Source organism: Chrysemys picta, chromosome 2 (assembly GCF_011386835.1).
Source record: "Chrysemys picta bellii isolate R12L10 chromosome 2, ASM1138683v2, whole genome shotgun sequence".
Classification (NCBI taxonomy): Eukaryota; Metazoa; Chordata; order Testudines; family Emydidae; genus Chrysemys; species Chrysemys picta.
In genome coordinates this window covers 141788687-141815502 of record NC_088792.1, presented here as the reverse complement: position 1 = coordinate 141815502, position 26816 = coordinate 141788687, and the positions used below count along the sequence as shown (strand labels likewise).

Genomic DNA, 26816 nt, shown 5'->3' with positions numbered 1-26816 from the left:
ATATTCAAGTGTGTGTGTGTATGTTCATGTACATATATGTATATATTTATTATTTATCTTCAGATAAATTCCTCCACCTGAAAAAAAAAAGTGTTGAATTTTAACTTGAGAAGGTTCTCTCTGCATTATTCCTATAGCACCAGATTTTTATTGGAGGAGTAATTTTTTTTTTTACTTTCAGAAAAGAACCTTTCCTTCGTGTCTTTAAGAATGTTCCATAGATTTATGAAAATAGGGGTCTAATACACAGTCAGTTTCAGTTCTCTCAAGGAAGCTCAGATGAGCCTAAATAGCTAAAAAAAAAACTAGTTATAAAAGGAAAAGGTTCTGACCTCACAATTTGAGTATCTGAGAAACCATTCCATGTTTTCATTTTTCAATTATTGTCCAAAGCAAAAGTAGCCTAATAATTTTCAAACAAAAATCTCTCTTTTGAGGACTCAATGGGTCTAAGTTGATTTGATTCTAATTTTATTTTTAAAAGGTATTACTTTTATGGAATTCTTGTACTGCTGTATTAAATCTGACCAGAGGTGATGAAAAGGTGAGAGCATGTTAATGTTCTGCCATAGCAAAACTTATTCACTTGCCTAAAACTAGTAGAATTCAAAGGGAGATCACCAGGCTAAATTGGCTCTGTGCCTAAATGAGCTACAACTTAGTATGTATGTCCCTTTTGTTCACAGATTAATTCATGATAGTAATATGCTTTGCAATCTTTGAACAAAAAGCTTGGCCTCCATATCACTTCTCGTTTCCAGAAAAATGGGTATAACACGAAATAAAAAACCTCATGACACTTAACAAAAATGAAGTATTTTATAGCATCTCAGCAATGGAGAAGCTGAATCACATAGAGATTAAGGCCCTGATCATGCACAGACAAATGTACATGTTGAAGCAAGAGCATAAATCTTTGCAGGATTGGCACTTAAGTGGTCATACAGTAAATCAGTGACAGAGTCTGAAATAGAAAATAGGACTTTCAGCCTTGTTGCCTCTCCCTGTGGCATCTCTGTAGTCTATGGGACTGTGATAAAGGAAGATGAAAGCAATGCACTGTAGAACCTATAAAGAGGTCCTCATAGCATCACCATGGCAGCTGAGATAGATAGTTTAAGGGCATCTTTGTTGTATGTATCTTGAATGACCCAATAATCTTCCTCCTCCCAAGCACTTTGATTCAGTTTGGTGTCCAGTAGAACTGGGTGAGCAGCTGATAAAATGCAGGAATTTTTAATTAGCTTTTTCCCTCCACAAAAATCTTTCACAAAAAAAAAATAAAAATCAAAACATGTTGAGCACTGCTCACCCAGTTCTCCTGGACATCAAACTGAGTCAAAGTGCTTGCGAGGAGGAAGATTCTAACTCTCAAGTCAATATGCAAGCATTAGTCCTCAAGCTGAGTTTGTGTTTGGTGCATTTTGATTTGCTGGAGTGTTCAGGATATGTGTGAGGAAAACTGAAATGTCCTGAATAACATTAGCAAGGTTGCAATTCATACCCTTTCCCTGCTACCACCTGTGAGAGGAAGAGGATGAGTTCTGGAGTGTCCCAAAATCTAATACTTAATAGACATCCAGAGGACGCCTGAGAGATTCTGTAGGGTGTGATATTCAGTATAAGCAGCAGTAACTTGAAGATTGAGGAGCCTAACATGGCCACTCTCAGTACACCCTGTCACCACAAAGAGGAATCAGGAGAGCAACCCTTAACACAGACATAATATGGATTATTTTGGTAGCAGCCTACACACATTGAATTGTGTCCTCCAATTCCTTTGTTATGGCCAGTTTTGGGGCTCTGGAAGAGCTTGCTGGTACAGCTATAACTTCAGCCTTCTTGTACCTGATCTAGAAGGGGACCCAGTTTTTGGATTAGGACTCTGATAGTTAATTGGCATTTTATTGTAGGTACTCAGAGGGTAAGCGAGGGTTTTTTTTGTTTGTTTGTTTTGTTTTGGGGTTTTTTTTTGCTATAAGAAAATAATCACTTTCCAAAATAAAAAACTCACTCCTGCTGGCTGCAAAAGTTGAACCTTTTATAAATAAACATCAAATGTAAATCAAAGGTTTCTTGCAGGTTTGGGGAGTCAGTGCTTAAAAAAAAAAAAAAAAAAAAAAAAGATTACTGAATACTGACAAAGTTTGGAGGGTTAGACCAGAGTAAGGCAGTATAGTCCACCTGTGTGACCATACTTTCAGAAGTGTTCAGGGCCGTATTTCTCAAGTGATCATCACCCAGAATTGGTCCCACATTTTTAAAAGAGCTCAGCTTCCATTTAGATACCTAAATAAGAGCTAGAATTTCGAGTGTTCAGCATCTAGTAGCTTGCAGTATGCAGTTATGTTCAGATTTTTTTCAAAAGATTTTAATACCTAAGGTGCTGAGCAGTTCTAAAAATCTGTTTCCTAAATAATGTATCTATAACAGTTTTACAAACTTTTGCCAACAAATATTTTCATTTTAGATATGTTGGTTCTGAATAGTGCCTTAGAAGACAATTATATGTGACTTTGGAGAGATTAATGTTTGTAGTCCAAATTAGAAATGGCTATCAGCAGCATTATTGTGACTAACAACTTAATTGAATAACGTTGGAAATTTACTGATCTGCCTTTGTTAAACAACTAATACTCTGAGATGGCAGAGAGAGAAGGATTTAAGTGTGTTGTTCATTCATTGGGATGGATTATTTAATCAATATCAGTATCTTTAATGTCCAACATCTAGTGAGAATACACAACAAAAAATATGGCCATGTGCAATTATATTCTGCTTGTTTATCGTTTAATGAATAAATAATATACTTAAATCCTTCTAATTGCACATGTCTATATTTTTTGTCATGTGATCTCACTAGATGTTGGAAATTAAAGATATTGATTGCTTGGGATGGATGTTCTCAAATAACTTTTTAATTGTTCTATGGCCATATATTTGTTTGTTAGCCATTGCTTATTTAATCAATAGTTCCAATACTCTTTTTATTATTATTTTTTTAAAATACTGAGTCTTTAATTTTACATTAAGAAAAAATATCTCAATGTAGTTTCAAGTACTACAACTGCCCTTGAAGTCCCTCTGTCAATTTTTGACTATAAAATCAAATTTCCATTTATGTGTGAGTATGTATAATACATTTTTCTTTCTCCTGTTTCTTTGTGAAAGACCCTATACAGAAATTGCCTATACAGAGGGGAAAATTAAACTAACTATAATATACAATATTTAAACAAAATGGTTTAGCTGTTACTTGTAGTAGTAATAGGTAAAACAGCTTCATGTAGAAGTGTGACTTGTAAATTAGCAGTGTCTTTTTAATTAATATCTTTATCCATACATCCAGAAAATAAAAACTTTGATACAAAGTACCTTATACCTATATCAACAGATTCATTATGTTGCTTTGTGATGCAAACATTTGGTTGTCTGTTTTTCACACTATACAAAACACTTCCTGATGCAAGAAGAAAACTGGGATTTTTTACTGTGTGAGCAGATAGTGGCAACTGCCATCTTACTCTCTGGTTTGCTTCATGAAATTTTGCCCAGGTTGAATGGAGTATTACTGATGATTGACCGTTAAATTGGAAGCAGAGCACAAGTGGAGCTATGTACAGAGATGCACAGAAAATATTTGATTTTTCTCTCTATACTGAATGACTAATCTCAGTTGAATGATTTATACAAAATTGACAACTCTATCATAAATGCATAACTTTTGTATTGTTTCTGTTAATCTAGCCACAGATGGTAGTGGCATAAAATGGCATGCTATTTGATTTTCAGTGTCCATACTGAATCTTATTTGCATTCCCTGGCAATGCCTGCTCCTAGTAACTAGAAGTTAGAAGCCACAATTACGTATTATACCATGGTGACTGAAAATGTTTAAGATTGTGCACAGATACTATATTTAGGGGCATTTCTCACTAAATGTGTGTGTGTGTGTGTGCGCAAAACTGCTAGAATGAATTAGAAAATCAAACCATGTGATATGTGTTAATACTTTCTGCTAAAGCGGAACATTATTTCTGGGTTTATCTGTAGCTCTATGGCCATAATCTATTCAATATTTAAATAATGATATGTTTACTTTTTTTTTTTAAAACAAATTAAGATATTTGTCACTGTCACAGTGAAACAACAACTCTTTATAGCCCGGCCAGATTTTGTTTGCCACTCATCTTTTGACTAGTTGAATATGACATGGGAACAGATTTCATCCCAGATCTGTGTTCACTGTGTGCATTCCCTATACTTATTCATTACTGTCACTGTGTGATGTGTAGGAAATATTAATCCGATAGATCTAAGGAGGATGGGCGCATTGCAATTCAGCCTGTGCAAAGAGTAGCCCATAGTACACTTTCTCAGCTGCTTAGTTTCACACTCCTTAGGTGGAACTCAGTAGCATATGTCAACACTCCTCTTCTCTAATGTTATGCACTGTTTGCTCATTCTATTGAGTTATTTGTCAGGTAAATACATTTAAATATGAAAAAGCAATCAACACTGATATAATGAAGTCATTCAAATGTTTGAGTACACTACTGTAACTCCTTTATTCAGTGTTATAAATACTTTCTGTCTTCATATAGCTCCTAAATATAGTTTATTTTGGATAATGGATCATAACAATCCAGCTCATACTGCACATCCGAAGAATGACATTTTACATCACAACTTTTTTTCACTTTTAAAGACTGATATACAGTACATTCCATATTATGACATGTCTTATGATTTGGGGATTGAACCAGACATCTATCTAGGTTCAATCTATGGCTTCCGGAACAGTTAGACTATTATCATGTCTTAATATTTACATGGCTTACAACTGCGGCTGTACACCAACTGGAAAACATGGCATAGTAAACAGGACTATTTCTCCTTGTAACATTTCTGTGTTAATGTTATGGTAAAAAAGCCTGTTGCTTAAAAGGCAATAAGGAATGTCATTTTATCTTTCCGGCTAAAGACTCCTTAAGCTCTTGTGCATTTGACACTTCTTAGTGCACAGTGGAAAAAAATGTAATTTTATCTACAGATAGGCCCAAGGCACATAATACATATCCCATTTTAGATCTAGACTTCTCCTAAATGTGGCTGTGTTTGTATCCTGAGTCTGTACTCATCTCTTTTAACAATTATATGTTTATACATTTTTGGTCTCTAATATCTATAAAAAAAATTTGTGTTGTCTATCAATTTGCCCCCATAGGATCTTGAATCTTTGGAGTGTCTTCATTCTCTTGGTGTGTGCGCATGTATTTGCTCAAGTTCTTGTTCTCCTGTTTGTCTGATGAGCAATAGAGGCTTTCTGGAATGTTTTATAGTGAAACTATGCCTGCATCACAAAATACATCACTTTGCCTGCTCTCCATCAATCTTTCATGTTGCAGAACAATCCATGCTGATTTGCATTAAGTTGATAATGTCAGCAGTGTAGCTCCTTTTTGTGGCAATCTGTTTATGTATAAGAGTCACCATTAAAGTGTCTTCCTTTGCTAATTGTTAATATACAGTAATGTCTTAGATAGCATAGCATTCCCCTCTATATAAACATAGATAATAACTGTTATCTCTGAAAGTATCAGAGGGGTAGCCGTGTTAGTGTGGATCTGTAAAAAGCAACAGAGTCCTGTGGCACCTTATAGACTAACAGATGTACTGGAGCATACGTTTTCGTGAGTGAATATCCACTTTGTCAGACACATGTAATGGAAATTTCCAGAGGCAGGTATAAATATGCAGGCAAGAATCGATCTGGAGATAATGAGGTTAGTTCAATCAGGGAGGGTGAGGCCCTCTTCTAGCAGTTGAGGTGGGAACACCAAGGGAGGAGAAACTGCTTTTGAACTTGGCTAGCCATTCACAGTCTTTGTTTAATCCTTATCTGATGGTGTCAAATTTGCAAATGAACTGAAGCTCAGCAGTTTCTCTTTGAAATCTGGTCCTGAAGTTTTTTTGCTGTAGGATGGCTACCTTAAAATCTGCTATTATGTGGCCAGGAAGGTTGAAGTGTTCTCCTACAGGTTTTTGTATATTGCCATTCCTAATATCTGACTTGTGTCCATTTATCCTTTTACATAGGGACTGTCCAGTTTGACCGATGTACATAGCAGAGGGGCATTGCTGGCACATGATGGCGTATATAACACTGGTGGACGTGCAGGTGAATGAACCGGTGATGTTGTAGCTGATCTGGTTAGGTCCTGTGATGGTGTCGCTGGTGTAGATATGTGAGCAGAGTTGGCATCGAGGTTTGTTGCATGGATTGGTTCCTGAGTTAGAGCTGTTATGGTGCGTTGTGTGGTTGCTGGTGAGAATACGCTTAAGGTTGGCCGGTTGTCTGTGGGCGAGGACTGGCCTGCCTCCCAAGGTCTGTTATCTCTGAAAATGTTGACATTTTGGCAAATAATGAGTTTTATATGTATTTGCACAAACATGCTAATAAGTGATATTTTGAAAAATCTAAACCAGTTGTTGAACTTCCTTTGTTTCTTTCAAGAGACAAAATGGTTAGCAGGGCTTTCATAGTAAACTAAAACTTCAAGTAAATACAAACATGATGTTGTATACCTGAGCTCAGAGGAGGGACTCAAGGAGACTATTTGGATCACCTTCACGATAGTCAGTGATGTGGCATATGTGAGGAAAAATGCTGTCTAGTTCTTGTTAGCATTTTCCTTTCTGAGAACATCATTAAAATAATATAATGAAGCAGTGACCTATCAGATAGTGTTGTAAGCTGAGGGACATGGACCTATAATGAAAAACAGTTCCTGAGTGATATTTTGTAGAAATTGCTTATGTGTGTGAGCTGCCACCAGCTCAACAACATACAGCTTGCAAGGAATTTTAATACAACCTCCTGGCTGTTTGCATTTGATATATTTATTGAGGTTTAGCATTAGGATATGCCAACAACCCTTTGGAACTTGCATGTGTGGCAATGTTGCTTCATACATATGTGTTTACGCTACAAGGAAGGTCCATTTAATTGTGAAAAATCCCAGTGGCCATGTCCAGGCACACTTCTAACTTTCTACATGGTTGACCCACTTTACTTGACACACCGTCTTTCTATATCATATCTCTTGCCCTTACTGCCCACGCTGAGAATCAGAGTTTTATAGTCACCTGACGAGTGGGCTGCCTAGTTTTTCCCCCAGAGATCTAGGAAGGCAGTTGCAAGTGGTAGGCTGTTGAAATCCATGTTGAGAGGATTCATAAGCTGAATGCATACATATACATGTTCCTTGATGTTCTAGATTGTGGTCTTAAGGGTCAGACTAATCAGAAAGGTAATTTCTGCCCTGTTAAGGTAAGTGAGAGTTCATCATTCTCAGTTACTACAGACATGCTGCATTATCAGGCTAATTATACTAAAAGCATAGAGCTAATTATGTGAGGAGCTTTGAGGAGCTGCCTTGGATGTTGTCTTTATCTGTGATACAGTTAACCATTGTGTAGAGCTATACTTTCAAAACCTTATCTGTAAAGCGTGAAATACTTCTGACATGAAAGAACAAGTCCCAGTGCAGTTTCACCTGGATTCAGATAACATTACAGGAACGTTGAGAACTTTAACAATACAGCAGAGCTTCCCCAAAAGTGGGTCATTACCCCCCGGAAAGAGGGGACGGTGAGGGTCATGTAGGGCTTCTGGGAGGAGTCACAGAGATCACACAAAGTTACATTTTGCATGCACACACACAGTTGTTTTTAACTAATAAACATAATAAATTCTCTACTGATGTGTTCCTTGAAGATCGTTGTATTTTGTATGATTATTATTAATTATTATTTTCATTAGGGTGTCACCTAGAGTCCCCAGTTAGATTGGGGCCCACTGTGCTGGTCCCTGCCTTTAAGGGCTTGCAAGACTAATAGACAGACCTCTCTGTTGACAAGCGTAATCAGTTTCAATTCTGCTATTCAGTGTTGGACTGACAGTATTTCCATGGTCCTTGGCTCCACTACAGGTCACCAGGCTGGCAGTACATTTTTGTCCTTACATTTTTGTGTTTCCAGAATGATATATTAAAGGATTTCAATGCCATTCTTTAGTTCGGGGATTTTCGTCCTGGTTCAGGACAACTTTTTTCCCCAAAAAACTTGATTTTTTTTTTTTTTTGCAGAACTCAACTTTGGTTTCCTGGCCAGCCCTCCTTAGATTAAATCTCTTTGGGGGCAGGAGCTGTCTCTTTGTTCTATATTTTTACAGTGTGTAACAGAATAGGTCTTGGTCCATAGGGACCCTAGATCCTACCGCAATGCACACACATACACATATATATCCAAACCCTACTCTCTGTTAGGGTAAGTCACAACCACTCTGGTTTGTATAAGATTAAAATACAAGGAAAGTGTCATTCACAAACAGTACTATAGATCTCCTTATAAGATTTTTAGTAGTCCCATTCTGAATTTATTATGATGTATTTTTGTTTGCTTTTCTGTTACTATTATAAAAAATAGTAGGCACCAAGTATATTGCAGCTGTTTACATAAAATTTTAATACTTGTGTTTATATTGCTGTCCTCAAAGTGCAAGACAATAAGTCATTTATAGCAAGGATATTAAAACCTTTGTACTAACAAAGAACAAATGAGTTGGTAATAATGTGTTACCATGGATCGTGTGTGACCGCCTCACAATGAAAAGGTGATTTTATTCTACTGACACAAGTGTCTGGAATTGAGAACAATATGTTAATTTAATGGATAATGTAATTATCACGTAAAAGATTATTGTACACTATACCTTCATATAAGTACATACAAAATAAAATGTACTGAGCATATATTGGCTAATGAACAGAGAGATGCGGGCAATATAATCTTAGCTATGCACCTGTTCTCCGGTAGCCTGTAGTACCAAAATATCATTTCAAATTATAGCTCAAGCACCAATGGATCTGATTTTTTGATAGACACCAACATTTTGTATCTGGATTACCAACCCCAGGTTTTCTGTTTTGTTCTAGAAAATATGTGCATAACAAAGAACATGATCCAGTGTCCTGTAGCATAAGTGGTAAGGTGCACTAGGTAATAGCCATCCTTCTCACTTGATGGGTTGGGTTGATGGATATTGCCGTGTTTAGAGGTACTCAAATCATACCACTTACACACACACTAATGCTAACAGGATAAAATTTAACTGTAGGTAGGAAAGGTGATTTATTTTATAGAAAATGATTGAACCCAGCAGACATAGGTTGATTTTCTGGCTCAGCCACAGACTTCCTATGTTAAGAGTGAAGACAACGTGTAGGACTTTTAGCACTAAACTAAGCACTAATGTTAAGAACTAATTCAAGCATTAAACATAATTTTGAATCTGTCTTTCAGGTTCAATGGAAACCACTGAAAAGGAAGTTTTTGCTTTTTATATTCACAAAATCTATTACCTACCACAGGAGATAATCAGCTGTTCCAAATTATTAAGAAACATAAAAGCAGAAACTGAGAATACCCATACTGATGCCTTCTCCTCTGCATGTCATGCTCCAAGCGAAGCCATAATTACCAATGCCACTGAACTAATAAGTCCTGGGGGGAAAATATTTCCTAAAATCCTGTTTGGTGATCAAATCAACTCTATAGCAAAAGTCATTAGATCCTTTTATAGTCTCACACTTCAGCATCTCTACAAGAGAAGGGACAGCAGATCTGAAATTATCCCTTTGTTTAGTGGGTATTAGGTAATGTCCCTATTCCCTGGCTCAAAGTTATTGTCTTCATCTGTTAAAAATACCTGTATATGCAAAAAACAAGGATCTGAAACTGTAGCTGCAGTACAGCATTTGATCTTTTGCACTGCTTGAGAGTTTACTTGGTATACAAAAGAGAAAGGTGGGTTGGTTGGTTGGTTGGTAAATCAGCACGTTCAATCACTCAGCACCTCATTTACCACTTTATGTACCAAACTGGAAATACTTGTAAAATCCATGTTGGCACAATGTGGCTGGAACAGGCTATTCCATCCATTTCTTCAGATTTCTTTTGAGCAAATGGATGAGTGGGATAAATCGACTACTTGATTTTATTTTCTTCTGACTGGTTTACCATAAAGAAAAATATCAGTTTCCTGACTTAAAATAAACAATCTTCTCCTTTTTGCCAATGCCATTCTATATGTGTGCCTGGGCCTTGATCTTCACTACAATATTTGGATGGACTTCAGACACTTCCTGAGCTCTGAATCTTATCAGTACTCTACTCTTCAGTCCATTTCAGTTGCTCATTGATTGGGATTCTCCAGTGCTTTCATTGCCTTTTTTGGCTCTCACCTGTTTCTGAGAGCCAATAGGCTGACTGGGCTTGAAAGACCCTTTGTATTCACTCCTGTCCTTGGGCTAAAGGCTTTCTTAGTCTTTTGCTATGGCTTTTTTAAAGATGATTTCAAGATGGAGAGAGCATCACTTTGTAGACATTTCCTTTCCATTCTGTATTATATAATCTAATATAGCATTCCATCTTGCTTTACTGTCAGAATGTTTAAGGGGGTAGGGATGTGTGTGTGTAGGGGTAGAAGAACTTTGCTTTTTTGGATTTGGATTTCTAATCTTTTATTAGGTGATTAACATTAATACAGGCCTTGTATGCTTTACGTACCTTCCTAATTAGTTGATTTCCATTTTGGAGGAAACTATAGACACCAATGTTAAGATTTTGTAAGTGCCATATCTAAATATCTCTGAGATTAATAATATGTAGCTGGACAAATTCAAATAAAAGAGAAAGAAACCAGTCTAACATTTTGATTTGAATGAAACAGCTCGCAGCTGTACGCTGAAGATTTTTGAAGTATTTTTAAGTGTCTGCCTCTTGATGCTGCTCTTAAGAGTGGGTGAGAATGGTGACAGAAGCAATGTTTAAAATATCTTCAAAGTAAAAGGATCAGCAGTTAACTAGATTGGCAATAAGAGAAATGCAGTTAATATTTTGTCTACATTTTTATTGTAAATATATAACCAGCCCCCCAAAAAATCACACATTGATTAAAAAAACTGCCATCATCCCAGAACAGTGGTCAAGAAGTACCCTGTGTCTGGAATTGAATATCTTATTCAGACTTCTTGGGCATATGCTGTTCTGTTAAATTGGTGTATGTCTGAATTAAATCAAAATCAGTGAAGTTACTCTGGAAATACTTTTGTGTAACTAAAGGCAAAATTTGGTCCTCTAAGGTAGGCCTGTTTTTTAATTTTTTGGTTGTTGTTTTTTTCTTCACTGTGCTGTGCTGGTAAATCAGCTTTGGCTGTTTATGTTTTATGGAAAATGTGACTGGATGAACTGTGGAGTACAAAGTGTAATGTACAAAGCAGAACCGCAAAGGATACAGTTATCTAAAAGACTCAGCAAAATCCTCCTCTGAAGGAAATGATGGAAATTTAAAACTAGTTTATTGAACTACAGTACTCCAGAATTTTCCATTACAGGAATGGAATGAGAATGTACCTTTTAACTGTACAGTAAATTTCAGAATTTAGTGAAGGTGGAATTAAGTCTTTATTTTGGATTTAAGTGAAGAGATGGACTCTTGATCATGCGTAGCAAAAACACTGAGGGGGAGATACAACTTAGGTACTGTACAAATAAGAATTTTAGAAATGTATAGAATTTCTTCTGAATGAAAACCACACTCCATGTTGTGGGGAACTCTCTTATCAGGATTCCAGACACTGCTATCAAATCCTGATTTCAAATTAAAGCTCCAAGCATGCTGGTGCTATTACTCACACTTCAGTTTTGTGGGTTTTGTTACACTCAAACCAAAAACAGTTGGTACTTCATGGCAACTTGTGTAGTTTAAAACAACCAATATCCTCATAAAATTAGCTGGTCATTAACAGTTGAATTTTTCCCATGGCAATTCACTTCAGGACATTTCAATGACATACAGATGAACTAAGTAGCACTTCCCAGCACCAAAACACTGAAGTGAAAAGCCCTCTTCTCATAATCGCTTGTTGGAGACCAAGTGTGAGAGACCCACATTTTAAATAGAAAGTTTAGTTGTGAGGTTTTTCTTTGTCCTACTGTTTTCAAAATTGAAGTGATGGATTGCTTTTGTGTAGAGGATGAAGGACTGTGCACACCAGAGGCTAAAAGTCATAAGCTGAGCACAGAAGTATCCAGCCTCAGCATCAAGCTGAAATAACCAACTTTTTCTGGGGAGAGGTAAATATATACTAGTAACTGGGTGGAGGGTGGGTTTTTTGTTGGTTTTTGTTTTGTTTTGTTTTGGCTCATGTTTGATTTTTGAAAGTGAGAGAAATTCTGACTTAGAAGCAAGAAGAGGTAACTTATGTTATGAAGGATACCTGACTCAGGATCATTTCAAGTATATTCATACATATGTATGTTATATATATATATACACATTTCCCATGATATTTGAAGAGGAGGTGGAATGCTTTTATTATTATAACTTACCAGGCTAGACAGTGCCCGTAATAAATCATGTTATCTTAGTAATGTAGGGCTGGAAGGGACCTCAAGAGGTCATCTAGTACAGTGGTTCTCAAAGCCGGTCCGCTGCTTGTTCAGGGAAAGCCCCTGGCGGGTCGGGCTGGTTTGTTTACCTGCCACGTCCGCAGGTTCGGCCGATCGCAGCTCCCACTGGCCGCAGTTCCCCACTCCAGGCCAATGGGGGCTGCGGGAAGCGGTGCGGGCCGAGGGATGTGCTAGCCGCACTTCCCGCAGCCCGCATTGGCCTGGAGCGGTGAACCGCGGCCAGTGGGAGCCGCGATCGGCCGAACCTGCGGACACAGCAGGTAAACAAACCAGCCCGGCCCGCCAGGGGCTTTCCCTGAACAAGGGGCGGACCGGCTTTGAGAACCACTGATCTAGTCCATCCGCTTGCTTGGAGATAAGATTAGTTTTAAAAGAGTTAAGGTTCAAATTATATTTCCATGGAGCCCAGCTAACAACCCAAAAGTATCATTTTACAGTAATATTCTACTTTACAAAAAGACATTACATCTTTTAAAAATCCTAAATATTAGAAAGTCTGGAAATTAACAAGGGATGTATTAAAAATCTTTTCCTGAGCATCTCACTGAATTAGGAGCCTAAGTCCCCTTTTCAAAAGTGACTTTCAGTGGGGCTTGGGCTCCTAGATATGTCATTTTTGAAAATGGGATGTAGGCTCTTAAGTCCATGAGATGATTTAGAAAATTTTACCCCTATGGGAATGATGACACAGGAGGTTTTTTCCAGTCTCATGTCCTTTGTTTCTATGTAATTCTTCACCATATAAAACTCCCTCACTCACTATAACTCCTTCTGACTTACATAACCCACCCATCATTAGCTGATTATAGTTCCATGATTGAACTCTTCCTGTGGGTGTATACTTCTGATTTAAAATATTATTTCTTACTTGTGTAATGAAGATTTCAAAAGAGTCCCAAGAAATGTTATCAGGTCTGAGTTAAGGTATTTTTAAGTATGATGCATTGGTGGTGATTCCAACTGGACTGCTTGCAGAGTAAGATACTACTCACCAAGAGCAAGGGGAGTAGAATCTGGTTATGTTCAAGGCTTCATTTTTTTTTAACTATATTGTATAGCAATTGACTTTTTTGTAATAAATAAAAGTATATTTTAGTGCTCTAATAAACTGGAAATGGAACCCTTGAGTAGGAAGTGCCATTATATTACTTAAATATTGTTAGCTTAATATTTTCCATGTATGTTGTGTGCATTTATTACAAAAACATTACCTATCTCTTAAATAGTGTTTTTCACCAATACGTCTGAGAGAGTTTCCCAGTCTGTGTAGTTATCCTTACAACACCCCTGGCAGGTAAGGAAGTATTACTACCCCCAGTTTTCAGCTGGGAAACTGAGGCATCCTAAGTGAGTTGCCCAATGTCACAAAGGAGGTTTGTGGCAGAGCCGGGAACTGAATGTACAGTATTGGAGTTTTAGAAAATCATATAACCTCACTCTCAAGAGTATGAACAGTTGTGCTTAGTTACTTTTTCACCCCTGTACTGCATGAGTTGGTGAATAAATGTTTAAAATCCTCAAGCTTTGGTAAATCATGTGGTGTGAAACCTTTTAGTAGTTGAGAATATTGCTTGAACAGCCATTGTGGAATGATCCGTATTGTGCTTTGTCCAAACATGTCAAGTCTATTTATTCAGAAGGTTTAAATAAAAAATAAGGTAATCTCTGCAGCCAGCTGCAGAAAAGCTGCCTTTGACTGATCAGCTGGACTCTCTTTATCACTGAAGTTTAAAAAAATAAAGGGAAAACAAGAATAAAGGGTAATAAACTACATATACAGTATTTACCAGACAGCCCCTGTACTAGTGTAGATTTTAATACTTTATTTAGTCGATGGACCAATTTTTCTTTGTTCCGCCTAGATTGCAGTTTTCAATAAGCCTTTAAGCTTCTCTGCAGGTACTCTGTTAAAGGCATTGTCTGTATGCATCTGAGTGTTTTGGTGTTACATGATACTCAAAAGGGCAATGAATCATGCAGCTTAGCACCCGCCATATTTTGTTTTGCTAGACTTATATGGGAGCAAAGCCCATGCTTTGTAAATAAATATCTTGAATAAACCCAGATAAAACAGAATATATTTTATAGCTATAGCTTTTTAAAAAAAGATTTGACCTGCTATATTCCATATGCTTTGATTTTGATTACAACTAAATGCTCAAACAAAGTAGAAAGCAAAAACTATTTTCAACCCTCTGGTTTACACTCTGAACAGAAGCTTAGGATGGATTTACTGCTTAGTAGGGGCTAATCAACTTTTTCAGCCTAGGTCTTGGGAACAACATATGCAACCATTTCAAGGATGCATCTGTTCTTTCCCAATAATCCTTTTTTAAACATTTCAGATAATAGAGATATTCACCTGTTATATATGCTGCTCTGTTATCTTATGCTTATTGTTAAGGAACTATATTGTTGTACTTAAAGGGTGATTGTTTTAATGAATGCTCTTTGCCAGCACATGAAAACGTTCTGCTATTATCCAACCCCACCTAATCTGAAAATACTCTTATTAAATGAATGTTGAGTAAAGTCCAGTAAAATATCCAAGGAAATACAAATCTAAGGTTCTGATAAATGCTCACCAATGTGACTATTGGTTCCACAACTGGGTTCTGTTGATTTTTAGAGCAATTTCTACAGGACCCCATTAACTTTTAGTAAGGCACTCTTTGTTTCATTCCCATTAAATTTCATGGGATTTTTCTGTAAGGGTTAACTATAGCACTACCTGGCTAGGTAGCCTGTAATGACATCTGGTTTATTTGATCCTAGGAAATGACTTTTGCAGTTTAGGGACATAATGTGTACCTAGTGGCACTGAGATATGATTAATACTGGTTCATTGCAGGACAGGAAGTGATAGGTCACTGATCACAGGAAATGAACAGTAGATATTGAAGTAGATATGCCTTACAAGCACGGAGAGAGCTATGTCAGCTAACATGAAGTATATGTGTTTCTAATCCATTGCTCTCTCATTAGTATTCTATTTGTACAACATTTAATCTACAACAGTCACAGTGTAACAATTTGTCTAATTCCAATCCCGTTTCCCACTGGAATAAATATTACATGAATGGTAAACTATGCTTCAATAAACTCTTGCTGAATATCCCTATTAAGGAAATGATGCATTGTTGGTGGATGCTAGCTCAGTGCCGTATATTTTGATGAATATTTGTAATGAAGGTTAATGTTCCTACCAAGCACCACTTAAAATTGTGTCAATTGAAGTTCACATTATTCAGAATTTAAATATTTTACTGTGCATCTTATAAAACATGACTCTGAGTCTGATCAGGAGGCAGACTAGGTTGGCAATTTAGCATTATTTTTATGCTTCTTGAACGTAAAAATAAGGAAATATTCATCTGCTTAATGTTACTGAAAAGGACATTTAAACAACTAAAAATACACTAATGAGCAAAAAATGCAGTGGACAAATATGACAAGATTGTATTTGGTGTGTGTGTGTGTGTGTGTGTGTGTAATATATATTTCTGCTTTCAGTGCAAAACTCAACTCAACCTTAACTATGAAATCAGGAACAGTACAGCCACATTATTGACTCTAGGCAACTGGAGTAGCACTTTCTTTCTAGTTTGAATGTGCAGAGACAACATTGTGCATTTTTTTTCACTGTAGGATAGAGGAGAGAGCTGCATTTAAAATTCATGTAATGACTAGAAGTGGTTAGTGTTAACTCACACTGAATCCCTATTTACAACCAAATGTGATTCTGCAAACTCTTCCTCCTGTGAGTAGTCTCATCAAAGACATTAGCAGGATACCTGGACATAGGTGTGAAAGTCTCTTTTTTTTGTTTGTTTTTTGTTTTTTTAAACCACTCAAGTTGAAAAGCCCACTTGTCTCATTTTGTTGTTGATGTCATTATTTATTTATTACACAATTTGTTTATGTAAGTAATGTCCTTGCCACAGCAGAAACAGAATAATCAGGTTGCTCTGGAATATAATCTACGCCAGTAATCTTTCTTTATTGTGTAACATATGCGTATACATTTCCGACTTATGCAAAATTCGACTTACGCAAGGCTTTCTGGAATGAAACGATTGTGTAAGTCGGGGGGCGTCTGTATTAAACTTGCCTTTTAATTAACATAAAGCCGTTCTTTGGTTACATTTCAGTCTTAAAACATGTAGAATATAGTTAAGTTAATTCAAAATAGCCTACTTCTTACCTTAGAATAGCTGTTATATTAGTTTCTTTCTGAGAGGGAGTTTGGGTGCAGGAGGGGATTCTGACCTGGGGTAGGGGGTTGGGGTGCGGGAGGGGATGTGAGGTGTAGGCTCCGGCCAGGAGGCGCTTACCACAGGTGGTTCCTGGCCGGGGGCACAGCAGGGCTCAGGCAGGCTGCCTGCCTGCCATAGCCCCATGCTGCTCCCGGAAGCGCCAGCTGCTGGCACATCTCTGCGTACCCCTGGGCGGAGGGGGACATGTGCTGCCCAAGCCTGCAAGCACCACCCCCTGGAACCTCCTGAATCTTATAGTGCCAAAAGCCAATATAAGTATGTGCATGTTGCAGCATTGTTTAAAAAGGATAGAGGGAAGGTGGCTTGGGCAACTTTCCTCCCTCCCCCTCCTTTTTGTCCTTTAGTCATGTTAGATGGATTTCTATGGGTGAGAATGAACAGAGTGTAAAAGGAGGAGAAGAACTTGTACATTTCAGCACTCGTAGGGTTGGCAGAGTAAAGGTGTGGGTGTTAATGAGGTGTGTTGGGGCATTGCTGAAAAAGGGCAGTGTTATGGTTGCATGGGCAACCTTAACTGTGTATTTCTTAATTTGTAGAAGTTTTATATAATCATAGAATTATAGGACTCGAAGGGACCTTGAGAGAGCATCTAGGCCAGTCCCCTGCACTCAAAGTATTATCTTCTAGATCATCCCTGACAGGTATTTGTCTAATCTGCTCTTAATCTCCAGTGACTGAGATTCCACAACCTCCCTAAACAATTTATTCCAGTGCTTAACTACCCTGACAGTTACAAAGTTTTTCCTAATGTCCAATCTAAACTGCCCTTGCTACAATTTAAGCCCATTGCTTCTTATCCTTTCCTCAGAGGTTAACGAGAACAATTTACCTCCCGCCTCCTTGTAACAACGTTTTATGTACTTGAAAACTGTTATCATGTCCCCTCTTAGTCTTCTCTGCTCCAGATTAAGCAAACCTATTTTTTTTTCAATCTTCCCTCATAGGTCATGTTTTCTAGACTTTTAAGTTTGTTTTGCTCAATTCAACCTTTTGCAAGGGAAGAATATGCCACCAAGCAACTTTAGCTCTGCGTTAACATAGCTTTTTGCCATTGAAATGTGCCCGATATGTGCACAGAGCAGTTATTCAAGGCTGAATGCTGGCCTGTGACTTAAAGCACAAGTGATATTATGGTACTACTCTATTTATATGCTTAGTTACATGTATTTAGGGAGATTGAATATGGATATTTTAGTAAATCTTCTATTCCATCAACCTTGCTTCTTACTCTGAGGCTTCATTGGACATGTAGCCAATTTATTGTAAATTATGTTATTAAAATACTTTGTTAAAGTGCCCACAGGTCCTAGGAATGAGTTCCTAATAACTAAAGATTATGATGGCGATCTAGTTTGTGAATTTCAAAGCTGCTCCTTCCATTTAAACTGTTGTCTTGTAACACGTATGTTTGCATTAGATTACAACCTGTTACAGAAAAAGGCAATTTGGGCAGGATCTTCATCTGATATAATCAATGTAGCCCCTGTGAAAAGTGGTCTAGAGTGACACTATTCCATGAACTTCAGAAAACAAAAACTGATTCTGCAGTTATTATTGTTGTCTAATTTTCCATCATTGAGAAAGCATTATAAACCTCTAAGTTTTGGGTCTCTTTGTCAATATCAGAAGACTATGGCTTCATCTGATTAGAGGCAGTTGCTGGTTCCTACATATTGATTTGTAACAGGATGTGTGGAAAATTGCGGGGAAGAGAGACTGCATTGGGAGATTAGGCTATCCTAGTCCCAACATATGGGGAGCAAACAGTGGACATTTATAGGGGCACCTTATAGTATGCACAGTGCTTTGGGAGAAAACTACAAGCTTCACTGGGGTGGTAAGAAATGGGATGAAGAGAGACTTCTGGATTAGCTTAGGCTATGTCTACACTACAGGTTATGTCAGCATAATTTATATTGCTCAGGGGTGTGAGTAAACCCCCCTGCCCCTGAGCAACACAAGTTACGCCAACATAAATGGTCATGTGCACAGCGCTGTGTCTGTGGGAGAGCTTCTTCCACCAACATAGCTACCGCCATTTGCAAAGGTGGTTTTATTATGCCTACAGGAGAGCTCTCTCCCATTGGCATAGAATGTCTTCACCAGCTGTGCCGCTGCAGCACTGTATGTGTAAACATGCCCTTAGAAACACGATTGAAAGATTCCTACACAGCTGCTTATTAGTCTTGTCTGCTAGTCATACTTGGGACATGAGAGTAATTAATAATCAGCACTTACCAATGTGTTTGGAAATGTTCCTGAAGATGCCTTTAATGGTGTCTGAGTCAATGAAAGATGAGACATATTTAAAATTATTAAAGGGAGTGGGGGGAAGTGCTCTTTTTGTTAGTCACTTGCTATAACAATCTGAAAGAAAAATAGTTTGCAGAATGACTATGCTAACAATTTTTTTTATTAAGTGTGAAAAAGAGAGAACAGACAAAAAGCAGTGTTGAATGAACCCTTCATTTAATTTCCATGGCAACCAATCAAAACAAATGCGTTACTGCAGGATGTCATCTTCAAGATAGAGAACTGCAAGTACTGAAGCTTAACATGTAGGAATCGTCAACTTCAGTACTTCAGGACAGAAAATTCAGCGTAGAAAAGGGAAGTGATGATGTTCATAATAGTAGGCTCTTACTTGACATTTCAGGTTCGGGTTACGAATAAAATATGTTAATGTGATCCATGATGTTTTAAAACAGACAGATGGCTCTTTCTTTCCTTCTAGAATACTGCTGTTCTTCTTATCGGTGGAGAAAAATAGAGAATGATGTCCCTGCCTGGAGAAATTTAAAATCTAAGGGCTTGCTCCTGAATAATAATAGTCACATGAGTAGTCCTTACCCTTACAATATGAGTCACATGAGTAGTCCTTACCCTTATCCTTGACTTGAAAGGAACAATATGTTTGATAAAAGATAACTCAGATGAGTGAGGGTTTGTAGGACTGGGTCCTAAGTTAGATGCAATGGGATGAAAAATGGTTACAAACACAGGGTAAAAGAAAAAGGAAGCACAAGGATCACATTAATATGCAATTGCTAGCTATTTTTTATTGTTGTAATGGGAATTGGGTACCTACTTCTCTCAGGTTCATTTGAAAAGCCCGGCCTCACTCAACAGAATTCTTTTTTAGCCTGTTTTATTTTTTTTTAAAGGCAAAAACTGAATTATCTACATGAAATAAATAGCACTGACAGTGGAAACTTGTTACTGAGGAATAGATCTTTAGGATTTTCTTTCTTCATAATACAATTCCTTGCACTTTCATCACGGAGACACCACAGACTGCTTTTAGCCATCACATTCCAGCTACATTTCATTCCTTCAGGCTTATCTCTCAGCACTGCATTCTCCAAGTTTTCAGCTAATATCTAGCAGTGTCTGTGTTCTAGAGCACTTGATAAGTTTCTATGCTGGAAGAGTTGTTCCCATGAGTAACATGGCTTTTCTTAACTTTACACAAAGAATGAAGTTGATACATTGCTACTTCCATTTAATGCCATAAGAATCACTGCTTAATTAGTCAATTATTGATAACAGAGTGATAATGCCATAAGAATCACTTATCGAAGAAGTGAGGTTTTTACTCACGAAAGCTTATGCCCAAATAAATCTGTTAGTCTTTAAGGTGCCACCAGACTCCTTGTTGTTTTTATAAGAATCACTGCTTAATTAGTCAATTATTGATAATAGAGTGATAATAGAGATAATGGAAATTTTATTTAAAAAAAAACAGTACATATTTTTATTCTATTAGTCAAGGAATAATAGATAGTACTATGCTATCAGCCTAGGTGTGGTTTGTGGGGAGGATGTGGAAAGGCATTGCCTTCTCAAACTGCAAGCCTCAGGTAGGTGTAGAATTTGCCTCCCACATGTTGCCCCATTGGCCTAGCTGGACTGCACCCCCAAATATAGAAGTAAAACTATGCCTACGGCTATCAGCAAGATCTGAGTAGTTTTTGAAAGGACATATGCTTTTGTCCAGGGCTTGTTTGATTATAGGACTGTGTAAATGAGACTCCATAAGGGAAAGTGTAAGCTCTTCATGTTAACATAGTGCTTCTCCAATCAGAACTATAGCAGGTTCTGTAGTATAGCCAGAACTATAACCAATACTATAACCTGTAAAAAGAAGAAAAAATGCCATATATAATTATAATTTTAGAAAATAAATCATATCAGAATGAATACGCCACATTGAAGTATATACTGCAGGATCTTTTCTCTTTGTTAGGAGTATTTGCTTTGCAATTAACAGAGTTACTTGTATGAGTAAAGTGTTCCTTTCCTAATCCTCAGCATGCAATACTGTGGAATGGTAGTGATGACATGCTGTATCTTCCTATCCATCACAGAGTGTTATGCTTCCATTTCTGTACCATTGTGGGAGTAAATGCTTTCAGTTAGCCTGAGCTGGTGCTACACCTCATGCCAAGTCACACATTACATTGTGCCAGTCAAAAAGATAACTCAGTAGGATGATTTTTGCATACTAAAAATCAGAATAAGAACATGTTTACTCCTTCAAGAATTCAATTCATGCCTTAACACTAATTATAAACAGATAGTTTAAACACCTGGCATTTATCCAGTTCAGATACTCATTTTGAAAAGTTGCACATTTGTGTGTGTTCTTAGAGAATGCGTTAAGGGATTAGGTTGCTGGTAGAATCCCTAGCTACAGAAGAGATGCTTAACATCCATTTTGGAATCATCCATTGAAAATCAGGTCCACAGTTGTTATCATAAATTTATGGAGATATTCAGATTAGCTACCAAAAATTACAGACAGAGCAAGTTTCTGATAGCCACTTTGAATGGAGTATTTGCCCAATTTATTGGGGGTGGAGGAGAGGAGAAATTGAGCCTTTTATTTTCGTGTGATCGTATTCCTTTTCTTTTCTTTCTTTTCCTTGCCTCTCTGTCATTATTTTGTAGCAATAACATCTTCTGAACAAGAACAGTTCTTCCTTCTCATATTATTAAACAAGCTTTGCATTTGTTTACCCCTTATTTACCTGACATTTGCTGAATTGATGAAATATAACTACTTATTTTGGAGAGTAATGCAGCTGCTCATGTATTAATAAACAAACAGATAAATATAACCTTGGAGTGACAAAGGTATTATAAAATTCCGGACAGTGGGAGTTTTGCCCACGTAAAGAGTGAAGGATTATGTTTTATAAGGTTAGGAGGATAGAGTTTTTGTTGTTTCATGTTACTGTTATCTAATGCTTTATTTCTGTGGTTATGATGCTCTATATTAGCTTTTTATTGCTTAATATGGCCATTATACATTAGGCCTGTCTGTCTAAAACTGTCATTGATCTCATTCTATATTCCAAGATTTCAAGATCACTGTTTAAGATCAAGGTGTATTCATCACCATGTATTTACATTTTATTATAGCTATATGTATCTCTGCAGAATGGTTTTGTGATTAGAGAACAGGATTGAGAGTCAGGAGACCTGGGACAAGTTCTCCCTCTTCAAAATCAGAGTAATTCTCTCTACTGACAGTGGGACTTCATCTTATCATATGAGAAGGAACTGGGTCCTAAGTATTAATCCTGTCTTTGACAATGACTTGGTTCATGGAATTGGGCATGTCATTTGACCTGTGTCCTTAGTATCCCCATTTAGAAAATGGGTGCAGTACTTATGTCACAGCGGTGATTTTGAGGTTTAATAATAGCTGAGATATTTGAATGGAAGAGCTTTGAGATCTGCAGATAGGAGTCACTATGTAAGTGCTAAATAATCATAAGTTACAAAGCAAAACAAAAAGCCAACTATGTTAAAGTGATGGTAAAGTTGCAGGCACGTACCAATGGTTTGAGTGTGTATAGCCTTTCAAGAATCCTAAAACTTCAAACAAACACACAAACACAAACAAAAACACTTAGGAAATTCAGAGTTCAGGTTAAAGTTACAAGAAACCTTGAATGCATGGAATTTTAGAGTTATGGTAGTCAAATAAGCTTAAAGTCGACCTTCATTTTGCTACTAGCCTGCAATAATCCTTTCTTTGTATGTAGAGTATCAAAACTATGCACTTCAGAACACCGTTTTGAACATGTTTTATCCATATATATCCATCCGTCTCCTATATAAAATGTAGTGATTTGTCAGCACACTAGCACTAGCTTTTTTAAAATAAGGGCTCTAATGTCATGATTTGGACATAAGAGATTTATATATGGAGATATGTTAGATTTGTGTGACGTGGCTCTGATGGGAATCAGACGGTACAATCCTTTAAGTTATTTACTATGTCCTTAAATATGACTGTAAAATGCCCCACCACTATACAATTAAGGCACTCTGGATTTTATGTTCATTGACAAAAGAAACTTTTATTACAGGTGAATATGTAGAATGAATTTCTGATTGATTCAAATCTCACTTTAGGGTCAGAGATATGGTGAATTTCCATACATTCAAAGTTTTACATTTCTGGTATATTTAACCTTAACGCTGAAGTGTCTTTTTTTGTTTATTTGTTTTTTTTATCAGAGGTTGTGTTACCACTAATGTTCAGAAAAGGAGATATGCACTCAGGCCAAAAGTATTAGCATGCCATGTTAACTTCACTTTACCAATGCTGTTTCTAGGTGAATTTCTGGTTTTTTTTTGTTTTTTTTTTTTAAAGTCCTAAAGTACACCTGGGGAGTGCAGTGATTAGGGGTAGGATAAGCAAGTAACAGAAAATGCAGGTATTTGATGATCTAGCAAGAGTTGACATCACTGAAATATAGCAGTGATAATTTGAGCATCTTTTCCAGACCTTTGAGCAGTTCTTCAAAAATAGCTTTTCACCTGGGAGCAGTTGCTCTGTCTATCTTCAACATCCAAAACATGGCAAAGATCAATCTTTTATTTTGCCACAAAAAACAACGGAAAGTTAAATAGTTGAACCTGATGAGACAGTTGTTAGTTCCCTTTATGCTAACAGCCATCCGTTTTAATAGAGCACCAAATGAGGAATTTAAATAAATTATTGAAAAATTTCACCCAAGATATATTCTTTGTAGCGGGGCAGTCACTCCATCTAGTCAGAAAGGGGTTAAAAGCAGCCAAGGGAGGCTGGTTGGGCAGTCAACCACAGGTGTGGTTGCACCCAATTATGGCACAGCTGTCCCTGATAACAGGGCAGGCTAAGAAAGTGGGAGAAGAGACTCTTGCTCCAGCTGGGGAGCAGAGAGCACCAGGCTGCCTGGGAGAGCAAGCAGGGTACCTGAGGTAGAGCTAGGCTGGGGAAGGGCAGGTAGAGCTGAGGAGCTCTGGCCTGGTGAGTCTCCAGGCTAGGCCTTGCTAAAGCCCAGGGGAGGTACTAGGGCTGCAGGGGTCCAGGAGGGGTGCGGGGCCTGAAGTGCTACAAGTGGTGGAGATGTATAGAAAGCAGGTACCGGTAGGAAGACACCGGCCAGCAGGAGGTGCTCTGAGGCTGACTCAAGCTAATTCCTGGGTGACCAGCAGGAGGCGCCATGCTGGATATTCAGCGCTCTGCTACACGTGGTGGAAAATGCAGGCATAGATGGTCACCCTGATACAAGGGACAGGACTGGGACTATTATCAGGAAAGTGAGGTACAGAGGAAGGGATGATGGATCCCGGTTACACCGGGGGTTTCTTTGCAGAGGCCCCTGGGGCTTTCTCTGTTTGCGGCAGGAGTCAGCACCCTAGCGGAAGGAGGCTGACAAACCACACGGCCAAAGGAGATCCCTGCTGCAAAGGATCGGGGAGACCCAAGATGGACTCTGGGAGGTGCACTGGGCCCTCCAGGAACAGTTGGGACAGCTGGAGGAAGGGCAGCAGGCCCTGCTGAGACGATAGTTCAAGAAGAGCCTCTGGGAGCATGGGGGAAGCCAAACGCCAGGGCCAGGAGGCCCGGGGCAGAGTGCAGGGCTTGTTACACCTGTGGGAGGTGGGGAGGAGGAGACTATCCCTACTGGGTTGAGGGCAAGGAGCCTCTTCCCAAGACCCTGGGAAGCCCTGTTGGGTGAAGAAACCTAAGAGGGAATGGACATGTTGGGCCTGTGAGCAGCGAGGGCATCTATGGAAGGATTGCCCGGACCCAGGGAGCACGTCCCAGGGTAGCCCAGGGAGGGCTAGACCCAGGAAGGATTTGGAAAGGCCTGAGGCCTGGAGGAGGCAAGGAGCTTGCTTCTTGTGCCAGGAGAGGGGCAATATTAAGAGACATTGCCCCTTCAAATGACAGGGAGTGCAGGAAGAGATACGTAAGGACACCGAGAGGTCAAAGGCCAGCAGGGTCGACACTGCAGTGAAGGCAGTGGACCTGCCATGGAGCTATACCCAATGGGAGGTATCAGACAAAGGTACTGGGACAGAGTGGGCCCAGCAGGAAGCAGGGACCTGGACAGTTGGGGAGCAGGCTACAACGGGAAGTCAGACTGTGAGGTTAGAGGGTCCGGGGCACATTAGCCTATGTAAACAGCTGATGGCAGCAGAACAGGCCTGCTGGACAGTGGCGGTGAAGCTGGAGAAGGCCAACAAGGAGAAGGAAGACCTGGGCCTGTAGTTGAAGGAAAGTGAGGAGAAGTGAATGCAACTGGTGGGACATCTCCAGGTAAAAGCAGTCAAGGGAGGCTGGTTGGGCAGTCAGCCACAGGTGTGGTTGCATCCATTTAGGGCACAGTTGGCCCTGATAAAAGGGCAGGCTGAGAGAGTGGGAGAAGAGAGCACCAGGCTGCCTGGCAGAGCAAGCAGGGTACCTGAGGTAGAGCTGGGCTGGGAAGGGCAGGTAGAGCTGAGGAGCTGTGGCCTGGTGAGTCCCCAGGCTGAGGGCTTGCTAAAGGCCAGGGGAGGTACTAGGGCTGCAAGGAGGCAACTGGGGCTAGAAAGAAGCAGGTCCAACCCCCTTGCCAGGGATGAGTGCATTACAGACTGCAGTTTGCCCGTGAGAGAAAAGGCTTTATGACGACTGGCAAGGTGGGTATAGTTGGGGTTCCTCTTTGAGGGGAGGCCCAGAGTGTGGGGGCACTGCTGTGGGGCAGCATCACAGGGTAAGGGGCACCAGACCTGAAATGCTACAAGTGGTGGAGATTTATAGAAAGCAGGTACTGGTAGGAAGACACTGGCCAGAAGGAGGTGCCCCAAGCTAATTCCCAGACAACCAGCATGAGGCGCCGCCCCAGTGAATGTAGATTTAAGGGTTTCCTAATTACTGATGAAGAAATAGATTAAAAAATGAACTAAAAACAAGCTGTGACAGTAAAGTAAAATAGTTGGTTGAACAAGAGAAATGACCCAATAATGGCTACCTGCATTCATAGAAAGAAATTTCCATTCCTATTTAATGTTATTGATTCTGTAGCTTAAAGGGGAACCACAGAACATTCTCTAAATTGCTTAAGATGTCATCCAAAAACTTAGAGAAAAGTATGACAAGTGTACATTTGCATTTTTTCTCAGAAAACAAAAATAAAGTGATAAAACGTTCGATGCAATCATTGTACACGTCTGATGTCTGGGTGCTCAGCACATTATTTAGACCTCATTGGGAAAGAAGAAACACCTAATACAATCCTAAAGTATATTGTGGAAGTTCAAAACTTCTTCCACAGCTATTATAAGCTTCATGATTGATTGACTGACTGAAAAAGGAAGATCAGTGACACTCAATGGAACTCTCAGGAAGCTCTATGTTTGCATCAAACTACCACAAGTATATTGAAATTTCCACTCAGCATGAGGAAGACTTTAAACTCAACATAGCACACAACAAGGGACTCTACAGAGAGGCACTACATTCTATAAAAGCAATGGAAGTTGTTGCAGGCCGATGGCATTGCTGTTCAAGTCTTAGTGGAAGCATAGTAGATTCAAGCCTTGATTATTGTATTTTACTTGCAGAATTGCACCCTATTCATTTTGTTCAATGGGCAAAATTCTGTCCTGGTTTAAGGGACCATTTATCAATAAGAATTTCTATAGAGGTGGACCTCTGCCTCGCCGTTTCCCAGG

The 26816-nt window shown here is 38.7% G+C and overlaps 1 protein-coding gene across 9 annotated transcripts in view; it reads left to right on the top strand.

The window, feature by feature from the left end:
* Positions 1-26816, top strand: part of CDH18 (cadherin 18) — an 896035-nt gene that overhangs the window by 515959 nt on the left and 353260 nt on the right. Inside the window, exon 2 of one of the 9 annotated variants that reach the window (XM_065584268.1) lies at positions 6100-6181. The exons of the other annotated variants lie outside the window; for them this stretch is intronic. The gene's annotated coding sequence lies outside the window, so the exon portion shown is untranslated. The remainder of the gene's footprint in view (positions 1-6099; positions 6182-26816) is intronic. 9 annotated transcript variants of the gene reach the window in all.